Source organism: Pinus tabuliformis, chromosome 1_2, assembly GCF_031772625.1.
Source record: "Pinus tabuliformis cultivar Carrire ecotype Pingquan chromosome 1_2, CPIR1, whole genome shotgun sequence".
In the NCBI taxonomy this organism is placed as follows: domain Eukaryota; kingdom Viridiplantae; phylum Streptophyta; class Pinopsida; order Pinales; family Pinaceae; genus Pinus; species Pinus tabuliformis.
Window position 1 is genome coordinate 915,843,180 of NC_142298.1, and position 6,849 is coordinate 915,850,028.

At 39.9% G+C, this 6,849-nt stretch overlaps 2 pseudogenes; both read left to right on the top strand.

Moving 5' to 3' along the window:
• Positions 1 to 813: 813 nt before the first annotated feature.
• On the top strand, positions 814 to 1,403 carry LOC149208930 (insulin-degrading enzyme-like 1, peroxisomal; annotated as a pseudogene).
• Positions 1,404 to 5,736: 4,333 nt separating this feature from the next.
• Positions 5,737 to 6,571, top strand: LOC149208931 (insulin-degrading enzyme-like 1, peroxisomal; annotated as a pseudogene).
• The last annotated feature ends 278 nt before the right edge of the window (positions 6,572 to 6,849 follow it).

Sequence of the window (6,849 nt, forward strand, 5' to 3'; positions counted from 1 at the left end):
ACAACGATTTCAATTATCTGTGATTGGTACCTGGAGAATGTTGTTAAAGATGTAAATGGTGCTGGTATTTTATTTACACCTATAGATAAGTGCATCTAGGGGGCCTTTGTTGTGAACATGTCATCTGGAGCATCGCTTACTTTTTTGGACACCCCTGGTCATGCTGCCTTCAGTGCCATGCGAGCATGGGGAGCTGCAGTTACAGATATAGTGGTGCTTGTGTTAGCTGCTGATGATGGTAGCATGACTCAAACTCGTGAAATCATGGCTCATGCTTAAGCAGCGAATTTGCCTGTTGTGGTTGCAATCAACAAATGTGACAAGCCAAATGCAGATTCTCAAAAGGTACGCATACAACTTTGCTCAGAAGGATTAGCACTAGAGGAAATGGGGGGTGATATTCAGGTAGTTGAAATATCTGCAACAAAAAATATTGGCCTAGATAAATTGGAAGAAGCACTATTGCTCCAGGCTGAAATAATGGACTTGAAAGCGCATATTAATGGTGATGCTCATGCATATGTTGTTGAAACACGGATTAATCGTGGCTTTGCAAATCGCGCATATGAAAGGTGTCACGATTAGATGGCCGACAACAGGTTTGCATTGTTGGTTTGCAAGAATTTTAAATCTCAGATGTTGCAGGTCCAGATCTTGATCGGGTTTTAGGTGGTGGCTATGAGGCTGACCAAGAAGATCTGATCTCTCTTGCGTCTATGATTATAGTGGTTTGATTTGTTTTGAAGTTCATATGGTTTGAGGTATGTATAATTCATATGATTCAACCCTGAATGGTCTCATTATATATGGGTCTCAGCACAGCTTGATCTGAGAGTGGAGGCATTTCTTAAAATGTTTGAGAGTAAACTACATGCTATGTCAGATGATGATTTTAAGACAAACGTGGATACTTTGATTGATGATAAGCTCGAGAAACACAAAAACTTGCAAGAACAATCAAGCTTTTATTGAAGTGAAATTGAGCTTGGAACTCTTAAGTTTGACAGGGTAGAAATGGAGGTTGCTGAATTGAGGAAATTGACGAAACAATACTTGATTTACTTCTTTGATAATCACATAAAACTTGGTTGTCCTGAAAGAAGAAAACTGACCGTGCAAGTATATGGAAGTTCTCACAGTGGAAGCATACAAACTGGCCAAATCTATGGACATACCCTCCAACAAAGACGTTTGTAATGGTAAGGCAGTTACATCAGATAATTCAGATAGAGAGCATTTGAAGGATGACGTAGTTAAACTTGCTCCTTCAGATCAAATCCGCTGATATGAATAGCAGTGAATTGGATGAATATCAGTCAAAGCGCATCGATGACATACCTAGTTTCAAAAGGTCTCAAACTTTGTTTGGCTCTTTGAGGGGAGTAAATCAAGATTATACATAGCAAAAATTGAACAGTGATGATGCAATGAAATGATGGTGCAGTCTTAATGCCTTAATACTTCAAACCAAGCAGATACTCTCTGATAGTAGATTGAATTTCTCTGTACCAGACGGTTAAAATTGGTGAATGCCTTTCGAAATCCATTCAAATGTAGTAATGTCATCGTTATATGATAGTTTAACAGCGATTCTTAGATCTTGGGTTTTATCATAGTACCTTAACCAACTTGCTACGGTTACCAATGGTGTTTTATTGGAAAGTTAAATACAATGTTGCATGCATAGTGGAAATCTATATGACAGATCTCAGGAATTGTAAGTCACATTTTTTATGATCTTGTTCGCGCGAGAAGCATCCTAAGTCCCCTGTGGATCTCTGCATTAGACGCCCTGCAAACTCTGCGTTAAAAGATCTGCGTTTGGACTCGTTGTGGTTGTGGGTTTATATGTGTTTCATGAGATGTGTGAATGTGTCGACCATTGCATATGGTGGAGCAACGTCTTTCAGATACAATCAATGGTGTGGCCGCTGCAAATTTCTGCTCTGTGGACCTGCCAAGGAGCATCACTTATGTACGTGTCAGCAAATTAGTAGATCTGATTTGAAACTGTTCTTCAGATTTCTTTATTCTGAAAGGCAACGTATTTCCAGAGATTTGGGGGGGCGGTTGTAATTTCCAGAGTGTGCAAAGTGGCAAAGAAAAAGATGCGATTGCCTATGTTTATTTTTAGCAAAGGGAAGGACACCTGTAATGCCACCTATTCACCAGATTTGCCTCGAAATTAGCCAAATCATCAACAGATTTCAGTGGAAAGAGCGCCATTCTCTCTTCAGGAAGCGCTGATGGTTTTGTTTTTAGTTTATTTTGTTTAATAATGATAAAAACAAATGCCGGGTCTTGGGGTCGATTGGTTTTCCCCCAGCTGTGTTTGGTTTCATATATTAAAAAAAGGAAACATTCTTGTGATGTTAATTAAAACAGCGCCCCTGTTTTGGGCAGCATTGTATTTATTATAAAACAAATTCATTTGTAATGAGTTAGAGTTAGTCAAGAGGAGAGTTTTCTGAGTGCTGAGAGCTGCTGTAGCGTAGCAGAGCTTCATTGTACAGTCATTGGCAGAGATATTTAATGGAATTTCACAGCTCTGTTTGCTGAGATTCATGTGGTATGTTAATTTAGCATAAGTTTTCCCTTTGTCTCATATGTAAACTGTTATGTTTCATTTCATTTCATGACCATTTCAAGCTGAACAAATGAAGTGATTAGGTAGGAATTCATAGTATTATATGCTCCTCCTATAAGTTTGTTCGCGTTCAATGTTTTCTACTGTTTAAGGAGGATTCAGAGTTATTGTCTGCCCTCCTTAGCTCCTCACCAGTCTTGCCATCCCATTTAAAAATCTAGATTTGGTGTTAAATTGCTTGCCTACCTTGCCTCAGTTAATAATCTATGTAGTCATTATATTTCTCTGTTCGAACTGTGATCTTGCCCATTCAGCCCGGAAAATCCCCGTCATTTAATTAAAACCCCCTTAGATCAATTTACTAGCCTAAAATCTTTATTCATAATTGGTCAGCTTATCATATTGAAAGATCTACCGAATATGACCCGAGAGAGCCTTCTCATACCTCGTAGGGCTAGCTACGAGGTGAAATGGTTTGATGTAGCCTTCAGAGTTTGTCTATCTCAGCCTAGGTGAATTCCAAGCGCTAACATATTGGCGACCATACTGGGGAGAACAAACTTGTTTGTGGATTGATGTGTTTGTTTCATAAGTCTTAGACGAAGCCTGAAGTTATGCCAGGAGCCTTCGAAAACGCTCTTGTTTTACATCAGCGTTAGTAGATAAACGCTGCTTCAGTCAATCTCCGTGAGCTTGTGAACGTAGCGCTTCATTGACACTTTACCCCAGTACATGTATCAAATTCAGATCTGATGCTGATGGTGGACAACAGTCAGACACTTATGCAGGCTGAATCATTCACCTGGCGACTCCAACTCGATCCAGACATTCCAGTGCCTGTTGATATGTTCATGCAATGGTAGGGTATGTGGCAAACCCTGCACTGTGTGAAGCTCTAAACGAATTTAGAGAAAGCTTAGTGGATATTGAAATTAATGAAGAAGTTTTAAGTTTTTTCCTTCAATGTTTGAAATCTCCAAATTATCATCCTAGCGTCTGTGAGTTACTTGTTGAAAGAATCGAGAAGGAGATTCAATGGTTAGATGAGCAGATCCACTCTTATGATTTCCAAGACCCTAAAAAGTTTTTGGAAATCCTTCCTCCATCGAAACAAGAAATCATAGACTTGCCTATAGAGGTATACATTGACAATGTGCAGCTGGAAGTATGCATTGCAGAGTTGGGGCAGCCAACAGAGTCCGGTGTCCGTGATCCTATTGCAGCATACATGGACACATTTTTCAGTTTGATTGACAGATCAGGCTGTCTTCTCTGTGACCAGGGACATTATTTGCATGAAGGGCTGCCAGCAATTGCATCTGTGACTTCGTGGCAGCATTCTCAAGCGGCTTCATTTCCAGGTTTACTCGAGTGGTTAATTTGGCATTTTAGCATTACCTGATCTATTGTTTGTACAGCAGATTAGAGTAGATTTTGTACATAAATAAGCAGCCATAAGGGCAACATCTTGTTTTAGTTTGCTTGAAGATTGTTTGAGTTCAGTTTCAGTTTGAAAATAAGTCAAGAGTGGTGTTGATGATGACTCCATTGCCCAATGGGTGGAGGCACTGTCTGCTCTCCCAAAGTTCTGCGGTTCTTGGCACCTCCAGGAAGCTGCAGCTGCCATCCCAAATGGAGCCGATGTTAGACTCCATCTCATGTCAGAGATTGATTCTTCTTCAAAACCCTGTTTTGAAGAAGAAATCATTAATATGTAATTTGTCATGATGTTCTATAGCTCTACAGCTCTTCAAATGGCAGCAGTTTTCCAGACAATGCCACTGTCAGTGTGCCTGAGGAGTTCTTCAAATGGGCCGGGATTGGAAGTGGATTCTGAAAGTGGTTTTGGTTCCTTAGAATCTAGGCTCCTACCAGAGCAAGCCAGTTATTCGCATGAATCATGGAGCCAAAGTTGCCGCACCTTTACCAAGTCAATGAAGAGCAGTTCAGATTTGCCTTTGCCAGGAAAGGAGAGTGAACCTACAAATAGAAATACCATTAAAATGTTGGAGGCTGCAGTACAAAGGTTGACAAGTCTCTGCTCATTGGTGAATGAAATGGAACCAATATGTATTCTAAACCATGTCTTTGTTTTAAGAGAGTACCTGAGGGATTGTGTACTAAACAACCTCAAGAGAAGGTTGATTATAATTTTAAAAGATTGATAGGGACCTTCATGCGGCTTTCTGTTATGGAGTTATTGGTTCACCGTCACATGAATACAGCATGTAAGTATGGATTTAACGCATGGTATACGGGAGGTGTTGTTGTGTGAGGCATTTTCTGGACCTATACATGGTTTGCATACTTTTGAGAAACCTGTACAGAACACAGGCACAACGATTTCAATTATCTATGATTGGTACCTGGAGAATGTTGTTAAAGATGTAAATGGTGCTGGTATTTTATTTACACCTATAGATAAGTGCATCTAGGGGGCCTTTGTTGTGAACATGTCATCTGGAGCATCGCTTACTTTTTTGGACACCCCTGGTCATGCTGCCTTCAGTGCCATGCGAGCAAGGGGAGCTGCAGTTACAGATATAGTGGTGCTTGTGTTAGCTGCTGATGATGGTAGCATGCCTCAAACTCGTGAAGCCATGGCTCATGCTTAAGCAGCAAATTTGCCTGTTGTGGTTGCAATCAACAAATGTGACAAGCCAAATGCAGATCCTCAAAAAGTACGCATACAACTTTGCTCAGAAGGATTAGCACTAGAGGAAATGGGGGGTGATATTCAGGTAGTTGAAATATCTGCAACAAAAAATATTGGCCTAGATAAATTGGAAGAAGCACTATTGCTCCAGGCTGAAATAATGGACTTGAAAGCGCGTATTAATGGTGATGCTCATGCATATGTTGTTGAAACACAGATTAATCGTGGCTTTGCAAATCGCGCATATGAAAGGTGTCACGATTAGATGGCCGACAACAGGTTTGCATTGTTGGTTTGCAAGAATTTTAAATCTCAGATGTTGCAGGTCCAGATCTTGATCGGGTTTCAGGTGGTGGCTATGAGGCTAACCAAGAAGATCTGATCTCTCTTGCGTCTATGATTATAGTGGTTTGATTTGTTTTGAAGTTCATATGGTTTGAGGTATGTATAATTCATATGATTCAACCCTGAATGGTCTCATTATATATGGGTCTCAGCACAGCTTGATCTGAGAGTGGAGGCATTTCTTAAAATGTTTGAGAGTAAACTACATGCTATGTCAGATGATGATTTTAAGACAAACGTGGATGCTTTGATTGATGATAAGCTCGAGAAACACAAAAACTTGCAAGAACAATCAAGCTTTTATTGAAGTGAAATTGAGCTTGGAACTCGTAAGTTTGACAGGGTAGAAATGGAGGTTGCTGAATTGAGGAAATTGACGAAACAAGACTTGATTTACTTCTTTGATAATCACATAAAACTTGGCTGTCCTGAAAGAAGAAAACTGACCGTGCAAGTATATGGAAGTTCTCACAGTGGAAGCATACAAACTGGCCAAATCTATGGACATACCCTCCAACAAAGACGTTTGTAATGGTAAGGCAGTTACATCAGATAATTCAGATAGAGAGCATTTGAAGGATGACGCAGTTAAACTTGCTCCTTTCAGATCAAATCCGCTGATATGAATAGCAGTGAATTGGATGAATATCAGTCAAAGCGCATCGATGACATACCTAGTTTCAAAAGGTCTCAAACTTTGTTTGGCTCTTTGAGGGGAGTAAATCAAGATTATACATAGCAAAAATTGAACAGTGATGATGCAATGAAATGATGGTGCAGTCTTAATGCCTTAATACTTCAAACCAAGCAGATACTCTCTGATAGTAGATTGAATTTCTCTGTACCAGACGGTTAAAAATTGGTGAATGCCTTTCGAAATCCATTCAAATGTAGTAATGTCATCGTTATATGATAGTTTAACAGCGATTCTTAGATCTTGGGTTTTATCATAGTACCTTAACCAACTTGCTACGGTTACCAATGGTGTTTTATTGGAAGTTAAATACAATGTTGCATGCATAGTGGAAATCTATATGACAGATCTCAGGAATTGTAAGTCACATTTTTTATGATCTTGTTCGCGCGAGAAGCATCCTAAGTCCCCTGTGGATCTCTGCATTAGACGCCCTGCAAACTCTACGTTAAAAGGTCTGCGTTTGGACTCGTTGTGGTTGTGGGTTTATATGTGTTTGATGAGATGTGTGAATGTGTCGACCATTGCATATGGTGGAGCAACGTCTTTCAGATACAATCAATGGTG